Genomic DNA, 24,533 nt, shown 5'->3' with positions numbered 1-24,533 from the left:
TGCCTGATCCAGCTGAAAGCAGGGGCTATTTAGGATCTCTCTACGCAGCCTACTTCCACAAAACTTTTACCGTGATGTGTCCCAAACAGAGTTGAATTGTGGAACTTGATCCTGTAGAAACCTGTGAATTACTTTATGTGCAAGCTTAATGTCAAGACCTGAGCCTTAAACATACACACAGAGAAAGTGGTGAGTGATAGGATTAGTTTTTGTTTTGTTTTTCCATTTTATTCTCTCACTGGAGCAGCATTTTAAAAAAGCATTCTGCATTGATATCTTTCTTCTCCCACTGAAGCCAATAGGAGTTTTCCATATGACTGCAATGCAGGGAGCTTTGTAAAAGTTCATCTGCTTAGTTTCAGAACTCACTCTTTGTGGCCCCAGTAGGAAACAAGTTTTTCAGAGGGATTTGAAAAATCAGGTATATCCTTGTTCCCTACTGGATTACTGGTGCCTTCAGCGAGAATGTAAATTTTCATTTTTAAACATCAAGGAGGGGGAGTTTTGCAAGGAATGCTATTTAGTATGATAGATGTGGGAGGGTGAGAAGGAAGAATTTAAACTGCTGAGGTCCCCTGGGACTGATGCCTAAATTGTGCACGTTCTCTTGTGATCTAGGTCAGGCCTGGTGATAGAGTACAGTGTGGGAAAAGCTGACTTTGACCTACCATGTACGCGGTTTGTGGATAAAGAACTTAAAGTCTCTTTGTCCTTTTGTTTTAAAGAAACAAAATAGACTCTGTACTCAGCCTTGGAAAGACAATGGGAGAATGAAATTCAACCACACTGGTGCCTTACCCACTAACCTCCACAAGAAAGACCCAAATGTCTAAGCACAGACAAACAGGCTGCCTTTGACCTGGCCACAGCCAGGCCTTACAACAGGAGGGCTCTCACCTTCTCTCTGATTGTCTCTGAATATATGGCAACTTTTTCTTCAGACTGTCTAGTAGCTAAATACAAATTAAGTGTGATGCTTCAACACTATATGCTGGCCAAATATGCAACTCCCACATCAACTACCAGATTGTTTATAACAAATACTACAGCATCATTTCTAAAAAGTTGAGGTCTCTAGGTCAGTGATTCTCAATCATTGTGTCACAGCATCCTTGAGTACCTAGAAACCCTTTCAAGGGTGCTGTGGGGTGCCACCCAATGTTAGCACTGTTGGATTTACAAACGTAATCCACAAGAAAAACCCAGAGATTTCAAATAGAAATCCACAGAAAGACATGTGGTCTTTCTGAGTTCTCTGCAACAGGAAAAAAAATGCTCTATTATTTCTTTGTCGGCATAGAGAGAGAAAACTAAAAGGTGATACTGTCTAAGGGGTGCCCCAAATCTATCCAGGGGTACCTCAAATCTAAAAAAAGGTAGATAACCACTGTTTATGATTCTGGGGGCAGTTTTAGACATTGTCAAGTGCCACACTCCCACGATTCTAGTCCTTAAGTGTTACTGTCATTATGGCTATGTATACAGAGCAAACTTACCATGACCATCAAACACAGCATGCTACTCTACCTAAAATGGCCTTCTAAACCAAAGTAAGTATAACCTCAGTGTTGGCAGTTAGGTTAATTAGCATGGGGCTGGCTAATTGGGACTGTTGCATCAACGCTGCTAGCTAAAGTGTATAGAGATAACACAGCCCTCTAACCAACTAGCATCACAACTGCTCCACTGTGCCATCTGGGGCACTGTGCCATTACAAATATAGGAGATTCTGTTTTAGGTGACATAATAGAGACTTTTCTGTGAGAAGAGGTAGCTCCAAGGCTTAACCCCTTGGGGCATTTAAGTCCCAAATGTCCATAGCGGCCTGCTCAGCAACTCTATGAAGTATGAGCTGGTTGGCCACAACTTTGAGTTTCTATCCAAGCATTGTGCCAATGCTGTTGAACACTTTATTTGCATATTTATTTTCAAAGCTTTTTCAACTCACCTTTCTCTTGATCCCAAGTATCTCCAAAACTTCTAGATCTCTCCTTGCATCTCCCAGAACGTTTTTTCATACTTTCCCATCTTCCTCTTAAAATACCTCCACAGCCTTATGGTACATACTTCTCTTGGTCTTTGTGGTGCTTTTTTACAACTAACTGTAAGTTTGCTCACCCAACAAAACATCTTCTGGGCATGTGGTACACTTCTTTCACACTACTGTGGTTTCATCAGTTAATATAGTAGACAAGTCAAAGTCAAAGGAGGAGCATCCTGGGAAAATATAAGCAGTCAGGGGAAAAGGGGTCTGAGATGAACAGATAGTTACATTCACACATGTATAAGGTGTCACAGCATTCTAGCGACAAAGAGCTTCAAAGTCCAATTGTATAGCACAGGGTATCGTATGCCAGCAGCACTGCAGAATAAATTCAAAAGTGAGGGAGGGAGGCAGGGAAGGCACAGCCAGTTTTACCCACTATATCTGAAAAGAGATTAGAAGACTTCTCTTTTACTGGGGGAGGGGGAAGGGGGAGTTCCAAGAACAAGATCAATGGTATGTTGGAATTTGAAGCATCTCATTATTTGAGACCTTGCAGGGAACAACCCACAGCCAAAAGGGCCTTAATTGCACAGTCATTGCTTTTGGCAAACTCTTGGAAAGAAAAAGAACCACTTTGAGCAGAGAGGCAGGATTAAACTGTATCTTTTTGTGCAACGGCTAACAAATGACCACTAGATTATAAGGTAAATCTTTCCAAAATCAACCAGTGATTTTGTGTGACTCAGTTGTTGACCATCCAAGTTTGAGACACCTTCCCTGGCCTTGAGTTTCAGCAAATGTTGAAGTCCTAACCTTCAGAAAATCAGGTTCACCAAATCACTAGTTACTTTGGAAAATGTAAACATTTGTATTTTGGGTTTTTCTTGTGTGTTTTTTAAAGTTATTTCCCTGTCATTCTGCAGGGCTGTTAAGATCTTCTTTGTATTGAGAATAGCAGAAGCTCAAAGGAAATTAAACTTGGAGAAAGAGAAAAATGTTATTAAAATAACTATAGTGAGTATTTTAATGCAGAGAGATGTCAGTTATGTAAAGAATGAATTATATTCTTAATAAATAATCTTGAATAGATTGTGTTGAACAAAAAAATGTCAGCACACTGACCTATTACTACAGTCCAAAGGAGAGATCTCCTACTTCTACTCTTTTTGCAATATAGGCGGGATCAGTGGAGATGTCAGGTAAAACTACAAATTACAACTTGGTGGATATAGATCCAATTCTTGGCTCTTCCTCTGGCATGCTGGGTGACTGTGGGCAACTAACTTCGCCTCGGTGGGCTTGCTTCCTTCACTGTAAAATGGGGATAATGGCATTTCCTTTGTGGAGTGCTTTGGGATATACTGATGCAATTGATATGTAGCATCTATAAAACATCATCATCATTGAGGTAGGAGAAAGAACCCTGACACTGCAATAGTGAAGACAACCTGATGCATTCCAGGACCTGCAGCTTGGTGTCTGGTGTTTATTCAATCAACTCTTAACAGCTCCTAAAATCTACACCCCACATTCTTCTTTCACTCACTAGCAACAACCATTCTCAAAATAGCACCTCTGTCTCCACCACACTGCTGAAACAGCACATGGCATGATTATGGCTGTTTTAAGAGACTCTCTCTAGTTATAAAACAGCTTACCTGGATTTCTCTAACTCCTGTCAGGGAGCAACCTGAAGAGATGCATAAATTCCTTGTAGCAGGATAGACATGCCAGACCCCAGCAATGCTTGGGCTCCTACCAAACTGGATATGCTAGACTTCACAGAGATATGCCACTAGACACAGGCTGTACAATACTCAATAGAAATCCTGAGTCTCAAGTCAGAAAATGCTTTTTTCCACAGGCCAACAGCTAGTGTGCACGACATGGGACTCTGAAAGCTTATTTCACTTGCATTGGCTAAGAGAGTACATTTTGGCTAGGGACAGACATTCAAAAAGCCTGAGCCTGAATTGATTCAATCTTTGCAGGTGTGTTTGATGTGGCTAGGCAGAATCAGTCTTTAACTGCAAAGGCATCCCAGAAATGCAGGCACATGGCTGCAGTGGCTCAGGCTAGAAGGTGGGGGTGTTACAGCAACCCTCCCTTCCCTTCCACACTGCTGACATGAGGGGCAGTATGACCAGACCAAGGCAGGACACTCTGATTAGGGAGCCCCCACTTCTGACCAGGTGAACAGGAGTTGATAACACAGTGTTTAATCATCCCTAACTCAGTGTTTATTACCCCATTAAGAAAACAACAGAGGGACATTACCAGCTACCTGGCAATTTTGCCTTTTTCCCCCGGCTGCCACAGCATGGACCACAGCCAACATGTAGTCTTTTAGCTAATGCTGAGAGGTGTCTGTGTAAGGCAGAGGGGGCAGGGGATCCCTGCTTAGCAGGGAGTAGGGAGAGAAGAGTGGGGAGCAGGGGGAAGCCAGGCAGATTCCTGCAGTCTCTGCCAAGTAACAGACAGGGAGGAGAGGGGGAGGGCCAGCTCTGCCGTGGAGCAGAGAGCCCAGCCTAGAGAACATGCTGGGAGAGCCTGGTTTATCTTAAACTAGGAAGGGGTCTGGGACAGACGTTGCATAAATCAGTTTGACCCAAATCAGTTAAGTCTGATACTCCATTCAATCAGGATTATCTCAAACCAATTTCAGCTATTTTCAAACTGGTTTATGTGCACTGAACATCTATTCTGTTACAGCTTTAAACCAGTTTCTGATCACTTAAACTGGTTTATGTGTAATGTCTATCTCTAGCCTTTGACCGTGGAGGATGGTTGCCCCCAGAGACGAATTCAGTTTCAGCAGAGCATAAATGGCGGTACTCCTGCTACCTCACTCCAAAACAACTTCAAGCTCTAAGCAGGGCTTCCATCAGAGCAGAAATGTGAGGAATTTCCTGACTGCTATGCTTTTGCATTATCTCTGGTCAGTCCAGTATTCCCTGTGTAGGCTGTGCCAGCTGGCAGCGGGCCTGTTTTCCATGTGGACTGGTGCTGCAGATAGCTTGTGCTGCAGCAGTGTCCTCATGCCAGTATTAGGCTAACAAACCAGCCATTGTGCAGTGGCCATTGGCTGGGACTAAGTGCTGAGGGGTTTTTTGTTTTTGTTTTTTAATTAAGGTTTAGGAGAAAAGTGTTTTTTCCTTTTCCTCTTTATCTTCTCCTCCTTTTACCTTCTGTAGTTGCATCAAAATTTTAATAGGCCATAACTACAGGTATGCTTTAACATACTTGAGAACAGATACTTGGTTAGAATAAAGTTTCCTAGGTCCATTGAATTCAACTGAACTGTAATTGTTTATGCAAACAGAATATCTGCCCCTTTTGTTAACCATATATCATATCTTCCAACTGATTGAAATTCTGAACATTTCTCCCTTAACCCTGATCCTCACTCTGCCCCTCCACAAGTTCCAGAACCCTTGGGTGCCAGCCCTAGGTGTCCTGTTCCCAAAGCTCCATCAGTTTCCCATTACAGAAGCATTGCTTAAATTTCCAAAAAGTGATGCAGCAGGTGGTATTTTATAGTATATTAATAAACATGTAATAAAGATCCGCATTTGCTTTTGTGCCTTGTGTACAGAGCTCTCTGTGTGGGAAATCTAAAAATACTCAGACTGAGCTGGATATAAGACTGCATAATGCAAAGTGGCTGTCAATTATTCAGATGTTTAAAAATAATTCTGCCACCATACAACTTCATTGGATCAGATGTAGCTATATGCATGCAAAGAAGGTCCCATCAGTAGATGGATAGGGTTTTCCAAGGCTTCAGCAAGTGATTCAATATAGTCTGACCTATCTCTGGTTGTTACTGGAGGGATGCACACACTGTTGCTTCTTTAAGCTGGGTACATGGCACACAGCAGAGGTGCCTTGCTGTCCTCCATTCCCCAGAAAGCTTCCTGTATACCAACCCTTTCATCACCTTCTTTTTCAGGAAGTCTGAAATGCTCCTCACTCTTCCTCATGGCAGGGGCTGTGTGCCATGACTCCTCTGTTCCACCATGTCTACAACCCTACCACCACAGGGGCTCTGTGCTCCTCCAACTTACCTTCTGTCTCATACTAGGGCAGTGGGGGCCAACTTTTCCTAGGTGCACCACAGATTAGCCCTGTACCTTCTCTGAGGCTCAGCCATTATGCTGCTCTGCTTTCTGCTCCATAATTTGTGCACCCTACATGATCTGTAGCTGCATGCTCTGCATTGCAATGCTGCTTGTCCTCTCGCTCGTCAGCCACATGCCACACACACAGGCTGCCTGTGCCACTGGTGGCCCCCGTGCTGCATCTTGGCCACCCCATGCTAGGAAATTTGTGTGCCTCTAGTCACCCTGATCCTCAGACCATTGCCTCCCCTTCTCTCTCTCCATGCAAATTCTGTTTCAGACAGAAGGAAAAATGACCTCAAGTTGACCATAAGGCCTTATTTTTGTATAAAGCTTTGTGCATTTCAAAAAGGCTGTGGGATGCTTTATCTAAAGCTCATTCAACGAGGTTTAGATAAAGCACCCCTGCGGCCATTTTGAAATGTGTGGGGGCTTAATATACATGGCAGGAAGCCAACGCTGAAGCATTTTAATTAAAATGCAGAGAAGACTCAAATAATCAAGTCCACACCTACATGTTCTAATTAGAACGTGAATGAGCACGTCTATAGGTACCCCATACGCCCTTGGCATGCAGAGCAGCTGTAGCAACCCACTGGTCAGTACATAAAGCAACCTGTGGCTTTCTGCCTGTCCCAAGACTTCCTTTATCTGTTCTGGCTGTGTATATTCAGTGATTAGTGAACACCTCCAGTCTCTCTCTTCCATCTAGATAGCTACACAAAACTGGAGACTGAAAAATAGTCAAAGCCATTTAAGGAGATACCACTTGGTCATCTACAATGCCACACACAAACATGAAGTCTTCCCATTGCTTCACACCTACCGTTAAGGAGCTCCTTAAACAGAGGGTGCTATGAAACCACCTCCCCTTCAAATCACAGGGCTGAAGCAAGGCAGCATATTATACTATTATACGCTGCAGTGCCAGCCTGCTGAAGTTCTTTGTATGTATACAGACACACAGAAAAGCAAGCATCTTTTCTAATGGCCCAGACCACCATTGGATCTCATCACCTTATAAACAGCAATAAATTACTGCTCCCAATGTCTCTGGGAGGTAATAACGTTATTTCCATGTTAAGGATGGGAAACTGAAGTATAGAATGGTTAAGTGACTTGCCTCAAATCATACTGAAGTTTGTGACAGAGCAGGGAAAGTAATTAAAATTTAATGAGTCTTAATCCAGCATCTCAACCACATGACCCTGCTCCTTGGGTCAAATTCTGTTCTTGCTTTCACCCACAGAGCTTTGGGTGAGTGTTACTGAGTCACCAGCTAGTAGATGACTGGACTATAAAGGTAAGTCAGATCGTAAAGTCCAAAACCATTTCCTAATGTTATAGTCTCAGTATTGGAAGCAAAAGGCAAGGTTATGAGACATACAATCTCTTTTAAGAGATCTGAAAAAAATCCTAATTCCCCTCTCCTGGAGGGTAATTCATGAAAATCCCCAGTCCTGAATATTCCTCTTAAGAGGTCAAACAGCCTGGCTTGACTTGGTTCAAGACAACTAAAATGAGAAAAGACTTGAAACTGTGTAACATGACAGCCCAACTGTGGTGAGGGAGAGACTTTTGAACCAAGAACTGATAACAGGCCCCTCCACATGCCAGAGCCTCCATATTGCCAGAGGCCCTTCCATATGCCAGAGCCTCCATTTGCCTGCGTAGGGGTGTGTGTGCTGACTCCAAGGCCAAACAGTTGTGTGTTCAAGCCTGGATGTGTGCCCAGACTCCTGGCTGGGTCCCCACATCCCAAATTTTTTTTTTTTTCCTTTTGGGGGGGCGGGGGGGTCGTCAGACCTGATGATCTGTTTAGGACCCTTCTGACACTAAGTACTATATAAAAGATGGTTAACTCCAGCTACGTTATACGAGTGTACAAACTGCTTATTGTTTTAGATTGCATGTTTCTCCAAAATGCTTTTTACTGAATAAATAATGCTTAGTTTTAATGAAAGTTGGCTGGTCACTGGTTAACCTTATTCCTTTCCCTTAGGGCAACATGACTGCAGGTGGGGAACTGAAGTCAGATGCATTAGCAGTCACAAAAACTGGAGGTCCCTGCCGCCCAGAACCCACCTTTGGAGGGAACCAACTGTAGGAACTTGTCCTGAGAAAGGTGGTGGCCAGAGGCCTGAGACCCTGGTAAAGATAACTTGCAGAGATTACAAAGGGGTTGGGAAATGCTAGTTTTGCATGAACTGTAAAAATTTGTACCAGATGCTGTTACAATTCTGATCCAGCGTGGGGAGAATCCATTATAGCTGTCTCTATAGTTCAGCAACTGGCAAGGTTCAGAGGGGGCATGTGTTATGAGATGTGCAGCTCTCCACTTAAATTCATGGTGCTTCACAGAAAGCACCATGAAATACAGTGAACCGCCTGACCCAACAGATGTTCACGGTTGGGGGGGGGGGAAAGAGGGGTACAGTGATTGAGCTCAACTTTGGAGCTGATCCAAGGGAGAGAGGCTGTGTATCTGCAGTCTGTCTCCCCTGTCCCCTCCCCCCAGCTCCAGTGCTCTCTTCAAGCTGGGGGGGAGGGGGTAGGGGAAGGAGCTCTGTTTGGAGTTTGTCCAACCTGTGCTGGAGGGTGGGGTAGGTGGATTGGGGCTCCCTTAAGGTGGGGAGCTCCAATCCAGTGACCCCATCTTCTAGCACAGGCTGGGCAAACCCCAGACAGAGCTCCCTCCCCTCCTCCCCCCCTTCCTGGAGACAGCACCAGGGGTGCTATTTGTCGCTCTGGGCAGGAACAAACAGAACTTAGTGAAGGCTCTCTGGGTTGGAGCACCTTCATCTGAACCCTCATTAAATGAGGGTTAATTTGTCCTGCGACCAAACACTTTTAAAGCACTCTGTATCTGTGCTCTTCTGTCAGGGCACAGTTGAAGATCACTTTCAAGGGGCCAATTGTGTAACAAACATAACTTCTGTCTGCACCCGAGGTCAGTAAAACAGCAGTTATGTGTGTGTAACTCAGAGTGAGGAAGTACCAGACCTGATAACAGCACCCTCGTACAATTTACTTACATGTTTGTAGACCAGGGGTGGACAATTATTTGGGCCTGTGGGCCACATAGCAACCCTGCCCCTGCACAACAGCTTGCCAAACCCCCCCATGTGGATGGGGCTGTGGGCAGGTGGGGAGCTGGCATGGGCCTGGGTTGCAGCTTCAGCAGAGGCAGCTCAGCCAGCGCCGCTGCCACCACCAGCACCACCTCCAGGCTGCCCTTCTACCCCAGGGAGAGCCTCAGGTGGATGCCCTGATCCTCAGTGGGAACCTTCTGGCTGTGTGTACAGCTGATGCTGGCACCTGCCCAGTGCTGCTTCCGGCACATGAACCAGGAACTGGTGTAAGCTATGGGGACGTACCATAGGTGTGGGATGCTTTGGGTGGGGGGATAGGGAAAGACAGAGAGAGACAGAGACAGGGAGCGGCAGCCCTGCCTACCCTCTGCCCATGATGAACAGTGGTCACTGGTGGTGGGTGCTGGGAAAAAGCAGGACCTGGTGGTGGACACGCTAAGCACTGCCGGGGCCCTTCTGGTGGTGGCTGCCCAGAGCCCACACCAAGGCTGCCCTGTGGCTCCTCCCTGCTTCTCCCACTGCCACCACCAGTGCTACCTCCAGGCTGCCCTGGACCAGTGGGGTGGAACTCCAAGGCAGCTTTAGCATGAGCTGTGGGTGGCCACATCCAGAAGGGCCCCAGCACCCACCACCAGGTCTCCAGCACTGGCTGCTGCCGCTCATTGTAGGCAGGGCTGCTTCTCTCTGTGTCTCCCACCTTCCCTTTACCTCTCCCCCCGCCTGAACCATCCCACACCTACAGCACATCCCCGCAGCTTACACCAGTTTCTGTCGCGCATGCCAGAAACAGCTCCTAGTGCTGCTGGAAGCAGCTGTGGACTCAGCCAACAGGTTCCCGCTGGGGACTGGGGTCTTTGCCCAGGTCTGCAGGTGACCCTGCTGCATCAGCATAACAGCCGCAGTCCTGGGCAGTCACCCTGATCCCCAGTGCGAACCTGCTGGCAGTGTCCATAGCTAACATTGGCTCACACTTGACACTGCTTCCAGCACATGGGATGACAGCTGGTGTAAGCTGTAGATGGGGCCCAGACATGCTTGCCTGCCTGCCTAGCACGGCACAGCACAGCAGCTGGCTCCCTGCAGGCCGGATCCCATGACTTTGTGGCCCTGCACCCATGGGCCAGATACAATCAGTTAGCAGGCCAGGTCTGGCCTGTGGACCATATTTTGACCACCCCTTTTATAGACCATCTTTTAGACTTACTATACCTATAACTGACAAGGTGGACATAGGCAGAAAATACATCTGAACTGTGCATGATTTCACTGCAAGTGTGGATGGGATAAAGTGCAACTAAACCCTACTCAGGTCAATGTAGGGTTTATTTTCAGACACGTCATACCAAATTTTCTGCCACTCAACATCTGGCTTATTTTATGACTGAGCTTTAATTAACAGATATTTTCAGTCTTTATTTTGTCTCAGTTACTATTCTTTCCTTTCTATGGACATGATTTTATTTTTTTTATGGTCTTCAACCTGTTCATGCATGTTATTTAAACAGTTGTCTTCCACCCAGGAGACGACTGCATTTCGGTACCAGATGGCACAAAATTCACACGGGAGTTTTGTGAATCTTAATATTTACACAGTGCTTTGAGATCTCCAGTTGACAGTGATGATAGATTTACAAAGTATAATTACTATTCCTTGCATGGACTAGCAAATAAGTATTTAACAATAAACAGTTAACAATTAAGCTAAGCTTTTGGGGGGGTGGGGTTCACATCTGATGTCATTATTGTGAAATAATCATTTTTTTAATGGTGTGTTTGGGGCAAAGATTTGCATTCCCTTTCAAAAATGAGAACGGCCCCTGGTTTTAGGGTTCTGCCACTAGAGACATTAGGTTCATTGACCTGTAAAACAAACAGTTTGAAAATAAACCAACCTGATATCATTAGCAGGTGGCCAGTACTGAATGAGAAGCAGAAAGGAAAGTCCTGCCCTGTTAATATTCTTCATCATAACAGGCTTGGACAAATGATAACCCGTCCAAGGGACGTGGCTGTAAATTACTAAACAAACAAGGTTCGGGTAGGTGCAGAAAGCCCATCTTATTTGCCAGGAAGGATTACAAAATACTAGTGTTTTCTCAACCGCAAACCTGCAGAGTTCATTGGAAGCAAGACCAAAAGGTGCTAAAGGTCTGAGTGGGACAAATATGGAGACAAGCTTTGGATCCTACCTTTACAAGGAAATTTGTTAAAATCTTGCTGGTGCCAATAGGAACAGTAGAAGACACAAGACCACTTGGAGCTCGTCTAACCTTAGAAGTCCCCTTTGTGGTGCTCCATGCAGTGTTAGCAAAGCTCGCAGACTTTGTGCAGGCACTGTGCTATGCAATGTCAGGTCACAGATTCAGTCAGGGGAACAAAAGCAAATTCCAGCATGCATCCAAAGTTCAATACATTACCTCCTTGTCCCAGTCACTCTTCATCATGCTTCTTTTTGAAGTCCCTTGTTCTCCTCCCTGGTAGCCTTCCACACAATAGTTAATATCTACATAACATTTTTAGGAAAGAAAACAAGGACACCCTTTGAAATGCAACTGATTTCTCTCAGTAAAATAGCTTCTAAGGTCCAAGGTGACAACAAAACTTGCTGAATACGTAAGTACTCACCCAGCCATTGTATTATCTCTCTCTCTCATCGCTTTGTAAAGTACTTTGAGATGCCATTCTCATGAAAACTGCCATAGAGAAGCACATTCATTTCTTCTTCTCATAAGTATTTTGTTCTGCTAGTAAATGGAAAGGGATTGTGCCCTCTGGTACGTGTATACAGTAGCTAAAACACTGTCAGCACTGTTGGAATACAAACAACAAATAATCACTACTCTCTCTCATCCTTTGTTATGGATATTCTTTGGAAAAAGGACCATTTTTCACCCTGGACTGTGCCAAGCACGATTGACGTCAATCAGGATCGAGTCCCATTTTTGTTAGGTACTTTGCATACCCCTAGGGACAGGCAGTCTCTGCCCCCAAAACCTTTTAGTTTAAATGGACAACAGAGTTGAAAGAACCACCATCAGTGGCCCCAATCCATATGTGGGTCCCACTGAACTAGACACCTGCCAGAAACATACTAAAGGTAGTCCCCTTCTCTTGAAGAGCTTACAGTCTTAAAAAAAGAGAGGCCAATTAAAGATAGAGGGAAGGTAGTCTTATTATGCACATTTTACACATGGGGATTTTGGACATAAGAAGATTAAATGGCTTGTCCCAAGTCACCATGCAACAGGCCTGTGGTAGAGCTGGGAACTGAACTTGAATATCTTGTGACTTGGACCCCAATCTCACCTGAGGCCTCCTGGAGTTACTGTAATGCAAGTTAACAACTATTTCTAATGATTATTATCCAGAGAAATATTGAGTTAATCAGGCCAGCAGTTGTTGGACATGCTCCAGACGGCAGGTTCAGCAAGGGTCACTGCGGCAGGGAAAAAAAATCCTTTTGAAGTTAATTCTAACCATGTTTAATGAAGATGAAGAGAAATGAATAGTGTCTGCAAGGTGAGCTACCTGATTACATAGGCCATGGCTATGTCAGTCACCCTAGGGACATACACCCACAATCAATTACTCCTTTAGAGAAACACAAGCAAGAAGACTAAATGTGTGCTGTCTCTCTTGCTCAGAATATAACAGCAGCTGAGATGCATCTAACGTAACTAACCTACACTTCTCATGGAAACTGAATGGACAGGCAACACTAGACAGAGGGATCAGAAGAGTGGAATGATCGAAAAGGACTGGTCTCCTGGCACAAGGTAAGGAGTGACAACTTCTGCAAACATAAGATTAGCAGGTCTTTCTAGATCAGCAGCATCAAACAAACAGCCCATGGGCCAGGTTCCACCTACGGAGCTGTTCTGTCCAGCTGGCAGATTACCAATGTGGCCAGGGAGAACGGCCTGTTGAAGAATGGTAATCAGGAAGGCAAACAAGGACTGGCACAGCCCTGGGTGACCAGCGGCTGCTTTGCTGGTCACCACCACTACAGCTTTACTCCCCTGGCCACTGGACCCTTCAGCATGCCCCATGCTGAAGTTGGAGTCAACGCTGCCACTACAGCAGCTCTGGGTTCATCACTGAGAAGGCGCTAAAATCACTGCCGTGTGCTCTAAATCAAAGCTGGAGCTGCTGCTGCTACTGCTATGTGGTTCAGTCCAGAGCCGAGGCTGCTGCCACTGTGGCAGCTTTCTCATGCCCCAGTCCAAATCCAACCCACAAGAAGCCCTGTGGGTCCAGATCTCATCTAGGATACAAGGCAAGTTTGATCCCCCTGTTCTAGAAGATGTGAATGGAGGCAAGAAAAAAAAGAGCCAATTAACTTATCTGTGGCAATCAGCAGCATGCAAAGCCACTAGTCCAAGCACCTGATTTACTCACTTATCCTTGCCAGGAAAACTCCACTGAAAGAAACTGATATGATCATTCTTTTATGCAAGCTACATTTTGGGCAAACAATGTGGCTAAACTGAATTCACCCTTTAGGCCATGTCACACTAGAGAAAGAGCTAGTGATTTGTACAGCTCAGCTAGGTAGAAATATATAACAGTTGTGTAACTGCCTGTACATCTCACAGCTGGGAATGTTGCCAAATTGTCATCTGACACAATGAAGAAGAAAAGTTGCGTGTGGTTTGGCATGGTAGAAAAGCTTGCAGCCAATCCCAAAATGAGTTTGTTTTTTTTTAATTAAACAATTATCTACCAACCAACTCTTATCCTCAGAAAATTGTGCCTCTCTCCATCTCTCTACAACAGTGGTTCTCAACCTTTTAGGCTCCTAAACTGAAGACACCCCTAACAAGACTCAAGGCACCCCTCAGAAAATGCCAGGTCTTTGTTTTCACTAATTTTTTCAGTATGGAAAAATAATAGGGCAATTTTTCTATTGCAGAGAACTCAGAAAGACCACAACAGGTCAGAATGTTTTAACACTATGGGTTTCTATTTGAAATCTCTGGACTTATGTTGTGAATCATACTGGCTGACTGCTGACATACTGCTGATGTTGCATGGGACCCTGCAACACCCTTGAAAAGACCACAAAGTACCCCAGGATGCCTCAGCATCCTAGTTGAAAATCATTGCTCTACAAAAATCATTTGTAGGTGCATGTAAACACCTTTCCACTTCCTTGGAAACTGGCAAGCACAAATACTTTCACTCTCCTTAGAATGGCAACAGCATCTCTGCCAACTAAATGAGCTGATTCCAGCAGCTGTCAAACTCAGAAGACAGATAGGCCTGTGGTTCAGGGCACTGGACTGGGATGAAGGAGTTTGGAGTCCAATTCCTAACGCTGTGACAGTTTCAGTTTGGGATCTTCAGCAAGTCTCTTGATCTCACTGTGCCTGGATTTCCCCTCTGAAGATACAGAACATCTCCAGCACTTCCCAAGCATGTGAAGGAGATAATTTTGGTCATGTTTTGAAGGTCTAAAATACATGGACTTGTGCAATCATGTCATAGATCTTTCCTGGAAAGGCATTTTGGGCAGTGTTGCTATCACCTACAAGTGGTTCTCAGACAGGGTCCTGTGGCACACTGGGTTGTCAAGAGTGCTGCAGGATGCCACACAATGCTTGCACTGTTAGGTGTGCAAACACGATTCACCCAATAAACCCCAAATAGGAATCCATAGTGTTCAGTGCTCCTGGCAACAAAGGAATTGCTATAGTCTTCTCTAGTCAAAAAAATTAGTGAAAAGTAAGAGGTGGCATTTTCTGAGAGTTGCCTCAAGCCTAACAGGAGGTGTCTTGAGTCTGAAAAGGTTAAGAACTCCTGAACTACAAAGTGGTTTTTTCACTGTAGGATGGCTCATGCTTTGATTCAAGATCTCTCTTTCTCCTCCAGCTACTGAAGAAATGAGTTAATAAGCAGTCACCCACACACCGAGAAGTCAAAACACTCAGAAGGCCTTTTCACAGCAATGTAATCATCAGGTAAATGGCACAACAGAGAACTAGGAATTAGCTAGTGATCAGGGCACCCTCATCTCTAGCTAGTTACTCAGCTGGTAAAACTGGACAGGCACAAAAAGTCAGTGACAAAGATATGAACTCCACTTTCTAGAAGGCCTTTTAAGTATAGCCATCAGGAAGCCCATAGACTGATAAAAGTCCTGAAAACGCACTGATTTTCAGCAGTGATAAGCACCGTGGCTGCTTGCAGACATAAAAAAAAACAACACAAAAAACCCACACTTTACCAGAAGCAGCAGCACATTACTTCGAACTGCCTCCGCAGCATCTGTATAAACTGTGTGCTTCATTGGAGCTTTTTGATAATTTTATCTAATAGCTGATTCAATAAAAGCGCCAAAAAACCCCACTCACTAAAGCACCTGATATATACAGATGTTGGGCGAGTAGGGTCCAACTAATGCACTGCCTCTTCTGGTCATGCGCCAAGCTTGATGCAGGAGCTTGCCAAGTTTAAAGTAAAGCACAATTTTTTTAATATCTTGCCTGGGAACAAATCCCTCGTAGCAGCATGTTTCCTGAGGCACCAGCTCTGATTTGATTTTGGAGGAAATTAATCCCAGTATCATCCTGCAGAGGGAGCTCTTGTGCAGCTCTGACTGCCCAATATTGTGGCAACTCCCTTCCCAACCCAGATTTTCTGATCAACAGGATCCCACAGAGGAAAACCAGGGAGGAGAGAAGATGATGACAGCAGGAGGGCAAAGAGGTATGTAGCAGTTTCCAGATATTGCAAGACAGTGAATAGGAAATTATGCTTCATGCCTTTGTAAATGGCAGCCTACACACTGGATAGGAAAGCTCTTATCGAGTGCATCTCACACGATGGAAAGGTTTGGGACCCTCAAGGTCTAGCACATTTCTTACGACAGCTCCTAGTTCACTTAGTTTTGGCAGCTGTTATATTATGCACAATTCTATATTACACAATATGAAAATACCATATTGACATTTTCCCCACCGGTGGATAAATGGACTGGACAAACAAACTGCAGTATTACCTGATAATAGTGATGATGAGTTGATAGGCACAATGTTGCTGACCCAAAGCAGAATGCATAACAAGAGTTTAGCTGAGTTCCACTTATTTATGCAGAAACAACCGCCAAAAGAAAATGCCTTGGGTGGGTTGCATGTTATCTGCGGTGTGTGATACAGGCCAACTTCTGTGGGACACAGAACAACCACCAGACTTATTTGGACTCTTGCCATACTATCTGCTTGAGATCCCAGACAAGGAGAATACCTCAGTTTGTAGCATCGTTCTGTTTGCTGATTGGTGCTAAGGTTTTCTGAAGCGATCTGTGACTTTGGCTGGTTTGATTTTGGGACGTTCATTTTAGGATACTTTAAGAAAGTGCTGAGCAGCTACTCTGACAATTAAACCCCTTTAAGGTTTCCTGTATCAGGTCCACAGAAACTGAGGCACTCAGCATCACAGGGCACTTCTGAAAATCCTGGCTTAGATCTTACCTGTCACATGGAGAAGCATTTTATATTGTTTGCTTTTATATGCAGCTGGATCCACTTTGGGCAAAGTCATAACAATTCCACAAGGAAATCAACAGGAAAAGGTAGCAGAAAAGACATTCATGTAAACACCACCGCCTATTTCCCAAATTAAATGGGAACGGTGCTGTATCCTAATTTATAATTCCTTCCTGTAACTGTACATTGGCCTGATTTGCACTGCTGCTGTCAAGAAAGGGATTCTCCTGAACTATTTTCAACAGTTTCCATCCTTTGAGAGCAGCCAGCCATTATCCCATGGCCAATATGTTTGTTTTAAATTTTCAATTCTCTTCCCTTGCATGTTAATAAATACGTTGTTAGCTATCATCAGCCCCACAGATAAGTCAATCATGGAAGACAATCATCCTTGACTGTGAGGAATTGCTGCTGATGAATGAACACAATGAAAGCACTTTCATCTGATATGCAGCCAATGCACTGTATTGATTTAAAAACCTGCTTTACATTCAGGAATTCTTTAGAAATGAATTTGGATCCCCTTTCAATTATAGAAGCCTCCTTTTGCTATCTGAACAAAGCTAGGGTTTTGTAACAGACATAAGGGAGTTAAGAACCCAATTCTGAGTTTCAGTGAGAGCAAAGCCCCTACCCTCTTAGTCCCACAGTTTCTCTCTATACTAGTCTGAACCAAAAATCATATTCCCACACTTCCTACTTTTAGGTGATATTCAGATCAAGAACCATAATCTGATCTTGTGGGTTGAACAGTCCTAGAACTGCCATGGAGGTCTCTGTCATAGCTCAATCCATGAAACAGTAATGTGCACACGGATCTGAAGCATTACTGTCCCTGGTAAGCAATGGTAACACAATCTTTTCCCTTGGAAAATACTGGGAGTTAGTCAACTTATACAAAGAAAACTTAGGACAACTGTTAAATGTAGATTGGAGCAAGCTCATCACTGTGCCTTGCCTTCCTTATTTAATATTTGTATCTCAGTAGGTCCAACTGAGAGGGGTACCATATTCTGCCAGACTAAAAAACAAATAAAATCTCAGCCCCAGCTGCAAATGGCTCCCATTTAATTTTATATCTGGAAGCTGCCAGGGAATGAATAGTAGATGGAGAAGGGTAGAGGGTGAGGTAGCCTTAAAGGGGATAAAAGATACCGTAAGCACTGACAATTCATCAGTTGTCAAACCATAGACATGCACTAGTTCACAAATGCCACTAAATCTCTAGGTAGCCTGTTCCAATAGTTACCCACCCTCTGACTATGTGGGTGGTAGGCACTGGAAAAGTCTACCTAGACAAATTGTGCAATCTCCATCCCTGGACATTTTTGGGAGCAGGTTAGACAGACACTTAACTGGGATGTTTGTTCAGGGATGATACCTTTAGCAGAGACTGGACTAGATGGCCTCATGACATCCCCTGCAGCCCTACTTTCCTATGACGCTACAATCCTTATTGTGTCTTTCCACTCCAGTTTAGAGTGGGGTATAAGGGCTCCACATACTTCTGGGTACTAAAATGCAAACTGATTCCTAGCTTGGAGATCAGTACTTGAACCTACCACTTCTAGTCTAGGAACACATGCAGCCTTTGTCCCAGGACCAGTTGTACCTGTGTTTGCCCTAGAGCAGAAAAGTCCTGGGATTGGCATGTACACACATTGTTCTTCCAATCAGGGTTGAGAGAGTGGCTGAACATGCTGCTGCTTTTCTGCCATTGATTCAATGGTGTAATCCGAGGATAACCAGTCAGACTCACTTCCGTATATCTCAGGACAAACCCTTGGCACTTACTGCGTGAACCTTTTTAGGGTTTGTCTCTGGACAATAGACATGAACATCTGAATTTCATCCTGTGATAAAATGATTTCTCTCAGGACAAATGTGAGGTCCGTTTGTAGCCCTAATTAGTAGGTTATTGGATGGCAGATGCATTTTTCCTAGCTAGTGCTTCCTTGAGATAGTTACTCAAAAAACTAGGTTTGCCAAGAATACCATGCTCACCCTCTGTTTTCTTGGCTTCAGTTTTGTTCCCTTCCTTGACTTGGAATCAATCCAATCTACTTTTTCTGAGAAGGTTAACAAGAAGTTTGACACTGTTTGCATCCAAATGTATCTTGTTCTCTGTTAGGATTGAAAAAGCAAACTCCTACAATATGCACAACACACAGTGTAATGGTTCCCAGCATGCACTGTTGCTGCTGTTCTATCATCTGTCCAATGATAGAACTGACTAAACTGGAGGACTGTATGCTGGGATCTGTTGTCCCTTTTAATCATACCTCTATAATAAAGCCAAAGGAAGATACAATCTGATCCCTTTAATGTAAGTCAGGCAGGGCCTTATGCTCTTGGAAAGTTGAACATAGTCCCCCTGACTGGGCAAACTATAGTCCAACATTCATGAGTCAGCATTTTTCTTTCAGATGGAGAACAGCACCTCCACATCTTATCCCTGAGATGCACTGGACACTAATTTTAATTGGTGTTCAAGCCACTCAGATGGCAAATGGCAGATTTTTCCTTCTTCAGCAATTATGATTTTATTCCTTTATCTCCACCTTGAAAGATCAACGTTGAGATTTCAGTACACTTCCAGCTTCAGTGGTCTCAAACTTTACACCCTATCAAATTAAAGAGAAGATATTACATTAAATGAAAACAATTACAGGTTTAGTGTAGAGACACATTTGCAGGTCATGTTATCTGACAGTTTTTCATCTGACAACTTTTACTTTGCATCAAAATGTCCCACAGACTCCAAAAGCCCTTTTTAGTTTGTTCAGGTACCTGTTCCTGAGACTTTTTCCTAAATATAAAATCATGAACCCAAACTACCAGCCCAAGGAAACTTCCAAGCAGCTTCCACTCATGCACTGGATAAGAAGGCTTTTATATCTGCAAATACTCTTGGGAACAGCGCTAATCAAAATATCCACACCATCTTGTGTATTCAGCATCCCACACTTCAAAATAGCAGCAAGGGGACTTTAACTAAAGCTTGTTTTAGTTAAAGTTCCCCCACAGCCATTTTCAAGTATGGGGTCACTGAATACACATGATGCCGAGGCTGCTGGAGCATGCTAATTAGCATTAATTGAGTCTGCTCTAACATGTTCTAATTAGAATGCATTACAGCAGGCTTCAGGCACGTGTATAGGTACCCATAGAGTCTAAAACAAGGCCATAGCTTAAAATTTTTGCATTTGCAGCTTTCAGCTCTGTTGTGCTCATGTGCATTAAGGTAAACCAGGATAGTTCAGAAAAAGGGACAATTGTCATAGGTTTTGGAACCCATGACCCACTGGGTACTAATAAGTGAATGTATGGTAATAACAACTTTCATTTATATTCATATGAAATAGGGGTAAAGTCAGGCTCCAAGTAGCCAGAGAAAATTCGCAGGAGGCCAAGGTTAAATTAAGATAAGCCCTTTCTGGGACTACTGCTTTATTTATAGGATTCTTATTTAAGCCAAGACAAGCCAGTCAAGCCTCTAGCCAGTTAAGCATTTGAAACTCCAAACCAACACAACAAAAACCCAAGCAAACAAGTAGAACAGGTCATGTTTCCAGAACTCCCAGCTTCAGCTTCTGGTCATCAACCCCTAGCTCTCTCTCTCCTAACTGTGCTGTGAGCAAAGCTGCTGAGAAGACAACTCAACATGTGTTATACCTTGGCCACATAAGTGTCACAAACCGGTTACAAAAACACAGTTGTGCTTCTAGTAAAAATGGGACTTTTACTGAGTGGTGAGGCATTGTCACAGAGCTTGCCTTGTGAAATACTCATGATCAGGGATCTGGTTTTTCATTTCATGCAGAAAAATGCAGATTTTCTCCTTTAAAGAAGAAAAACCCAGGAAACCACAGATTTCCCGTGCAGGCTGGCAGAGCTCCAGCCTGCAAGAGGCTGCTTGGAGCTGGGAGGAGCGGGAGGAAGTCAATCGGAAGTGGGGGCGCCATGTGTATGTGCACGCGCACACATGCATGTGGCCAGCAATACAGCCAGACAGCATGGTGGAGAGCAACTCCTGCAGCTCTCTGAAGGTAAGTCTATAGGAGAGAGATAGAAACAAATTGCAGGGGATGACATAGGTGATGCATGGGGGGCACAACTTGTGGGGAGACTGAGGTGACAGTGGTTTGTGCTGAGCCTGCACAGTGAGTTAGACCATGGGGGAGGGTTGGTGGTTGGGGATACTGTCCATCTGGGGCAGTGCACTGGGCCCAGAGCTGGGGCCAGAGCCAGGGCCAGGGCCAGGGCCGGAGTAGGTGGGAATGCTTGACTGCAAAGCCCAGTTGTGGAATGGGACAGAGCATGGGTAGCTCATTCCACTGCTGTTTGCACTCAAGGGGGGGGGGAGTGGCCCCACAGGCAATTCATCAGAGGGTACGGGGGGCATGTGCTCCCCCAGATTTGTGCACCCACAACAGGGCAAATGGCTGCAGTCTGGCTGGACTGGCACCAGGCATGAGCCGCCTGCAGCCCGGGAGGCAGGACCCAATGCGGGAGGGCAGAGTGGGGTGGGGTGGGGAGGCTCGGTGCTGCCACCACTATTGCTGGGAGTGCTGCACTGCCGTGGCTCCCAAGCTGAGGTGCCACAGCAGTGGCATGGAGTTGTACGCCCCCACTGTGGGGGCAGGCAGGAAGCAACTCATTTTTTTAATCAGAAAATTTCGGATTTTTTTTAAACAGAGAAAACCAGGATCCCTGCTTATTATAATCTACCCCATCCCTTCTAAACTCTGCATTACACAGATATGAACCACCTTGTCTCCTGTTTTATGATGTTGATGTTCCACTAATCAAGCTCTCTTTTGTTCTGCAATTCTTCTGTCTGCTAGCTGCTCCTGGTAATGAAGCTCCTATTTCACAGCCTCACAGATTGCTTTAACTCATTCCAATGAAGTTATATTTGTTTTTGCTTCAATTTTAAACTGAATAATACAGACCTAGGCCCTTAGCATATTAGCCAAGTTATTTTCTTACCTGAAGAAAAAAATTATTGTTTTATACGTGATGATGCACCTCACCATCTGCACCTCTCTCCTTTCAAAATTGTAGATCCTCCCATGGATGTGATGATAAAGCTTCCCCCCTTAAAACAGAGTGTGATGGCATTTGTGTCTGCGTCTGGGAGTGGCAGGAACTGGCCTGCTTACCTTTGGAAGAGGATTTACTTACCCATCACCTCCCTCTGCTACTGTGTACATCAATGAAATATACAGCAGAGCAAGTTTCTGTCACCTGAAGTTTGTGTTGGTCCCAACAAATCAGCTTCAGTGACTATGAAGCTCCCAGAGACCCAGCTGATGGTCAGGGAAAGAGAACAACACATGTTAAAATGAAATGGAAGGCAGTATGACACTACCTAGCAGGCAGCCACTGATTAATGGTCTCTCAGTGGAATATGGTCATTAAACACAGCTGGAAGCTTTTGGAATTCACTCACCCACCGGTGGCATGTCACTACTTTGCCATTTAGCACATATGGTTGCAATTAATTACTTGTAATTGAATAACTCCCTCTTTACTAGTTTAAAAGAAATCTGTCCGGGTTCTCCCTGCCTCCTGCATCGCATGAGGAACATCTTCTTGTTGCCATGTTAATGATTTGAAATGCTAGATCTTGTCACTAACCAAAAGCACTTCCAGTGCCTCTGATGGGTTGTTCTGTGGGCTGAATACAGGTCACTTTCAACTTGGAAAACGAATCTGGGGTTTGATCCTGAGCGGTGGTCAATAGCCGCAACTCTCTGACTCTAAGCACTTTTTAGCATACTTCAAGCTCTCGCGGAAAAAACACTCAAAAGAGGCATATGGAGATACCTAATTCATCTAGAATAGCTCCTTCTCTTGATTGCAGCAAGAGCATGCAAATTCTCCAGTGCACATCAATTTTGAGGACCTGGGAGAGGACCTCATGTTGTCTATATCATACACAGATGAATTGATGTAAAACATTGACATGAGACAAAGATTCACAAAGCTAAACCACAAAGCTATTGTGCTAGAGGAGGGCTGGCCAACTGCAGAGCAGTCAGTGGCTGCACCTATATGGAACTCTGCTATGCCATGGCTAAAGCCTTCCATCCCCTCACACAGGGGATGGCATAGTAGCATAGTGGAAGGCTTCAGGCTCCCACCCCTGAGCTATGGGCTCCTTGGGCCCTGTTGGCTGTGCTGCCCTCTCTCACCCTGCAGGTGCCATGGCAGGAAGAAAAAACTGGAGGATGAAGGGGGATCCTAGAGACAACAGCAGCAGCAGCTGCCAAAGTGGTAGGGAGTGCCTGCAGGTTAAAAATTAACCCCTCACAGACTCAAAATTGGATGGCCCCATACTAGCAGAAAGATACCGCACAACTTCTTATGTTTTCCTACATGAAAATATTTGAAGTCCCTCACTTTAGCTTTGTGCTTCAAAACCACAGAAGGCATATAGTCCTGATTCCTTTCCCATTGTCTGTCATTTAAAATGAAAAAGAACATGTTCACACCCAACACACTGCAGGGAAGACTAACATGAGCTTGGTGTCTGAATGGAGACACCTTAAGGAGTCTTATAAAAAGAGCTGAGCCCACACAGTAAGCAAAACAAATCCTTGTAAGATGTCCCAAGCTGGGAATCAGAAGCACCGAATAATTTAGAAAATAGTATTCTTGATCTGTAGAGGCCACTCAGAAGTGCAGTATGATACCATGGGGTTGTTTTGAGGGGTTTTTTATAACTATATATGGTCAAGGGAATGTGAGGTTCTATTAGAATTAGCATCCAAACATCTTGAATGTAAGCTTGAAACTTAGCCAGACCTACTAAATTGAGCTTTTGGGTTCGATGTCCACCATTTGTGCTTCTAGGATGGCACAAATAGCAATAAAACAATGAACATGAGGGAAAGTTACCAGAACTTTTTCTTAGCTCAAAAAAGAGAAAATTCAGAGAGCTAATACTGCAGCTGGGACTGGAGCAGAGGGTGTGCCAATCCTGTGATCACCACACAGCCCAGTCCTGCAGGGGGGTCTCTTATATGAAGAAAAATAGGGGCAGAACTGATGGACCTGCTGGTAGTTGCCCTCTAACAAGTAGTGGGTGACCAATGCACCAGCCCTGAGGTTCATGAATGGCACATTCTCCCAATGGGAGAATGTCAGCAGTATGCGGGGTGCCCTCAAGGCCACGTCAGAAGCTCCTGTGAAGATACTGTCTCTACCAGGAAATATCAAGACTGGTTTGATGACAATGCTGGGAGATCCAAGAGTTGATCAGTTGTGCTTGTCAAAATGACACCAACTCCAAGCAAAAGAAACTGAATCCCCAACAAACCAAGGCAGAGGTATGAGGAAGGACCCACAAAATGAAGAACAGATGGTTGGAAGACAGGGCTAAGGAAATTCAGTGTCTCACTGACATCTACAATATGTGCAGTTTCTTCAATGTCATCAAAGCCATCTACCTTCTGAGCACTCAGAGACCAAGTCCCTTGAGACCTAAAGAGGGAAGAGACCTGATCAAGGAAAGGGGAACCATCAATGCCTAATGGAAGAAGCATTTGGCAGATGTTCTCAATCAAGTTTCTCTTGTCGATGAGAGTGCTCTCAGTTCTATCCTGCAACACCCAGAGACAAATCTCAGAATCCCTCCAATGCTTGATGAGGTGAGGAAAGCCATCAAGCAGATGAAGAATGACAAGGCATCTGGAGCAGATAGAACCCATGCTGAAATCTTCAGGTGGGGGAGGAGAGGGGAGCTTACATCACAGCTTCCTGCCCTCATCTTAAGAATCTGGAACAAGGAAGAAATCCAGATGACCTCAGGGATGCCACGATTGTGACAATCTTCAAG

General features: G+C 44.5%; 1 long non-coding RNA gene across 1 annotated transcript; it reads right to left on the bottom strand.

Annotated features, from left to right (window-relative positions):
• Positions 1-11,617: 11,617 nt before the first annotated feature.
• Positions 11,618-19,106, bottom strand: LOC109322624. The gene is made up of 5 exons (XR_002104446.1): positions 18,970-19,106; positions 18,692-18,809; positions 16,201-16,365; positions 11,826-12,008; positions 11,618-11,703 (listed from the first exon to the last, which is right to left on the bottom strand). It is a non-coding gene; the product is annotated as an uncharacterized LOC109322624 (long non-coding RNA).
• Positions 19,107-24,533: the final 5,427 nt, after the last annotated feature.

This window comes from Crocodylus porosus, unplaced genomic scaffold (assembly GCF_001723895.1).
Source record: "Crocodylus porosus isolate Cpor-Errol unplaced genomic scaffold, CroPor_comp1, whole genome shotgun sequence".
Classification (NCBI taxonomy): domain Eukaryota; kingdom Metazoa; phylum Chordata; order Crocodylia; family Crocodylidae; genus Crocodylus; species Crocodylus porosus.
This window is presented reverse-complemented; position numbering and strand designations above follow the sequence as displayed.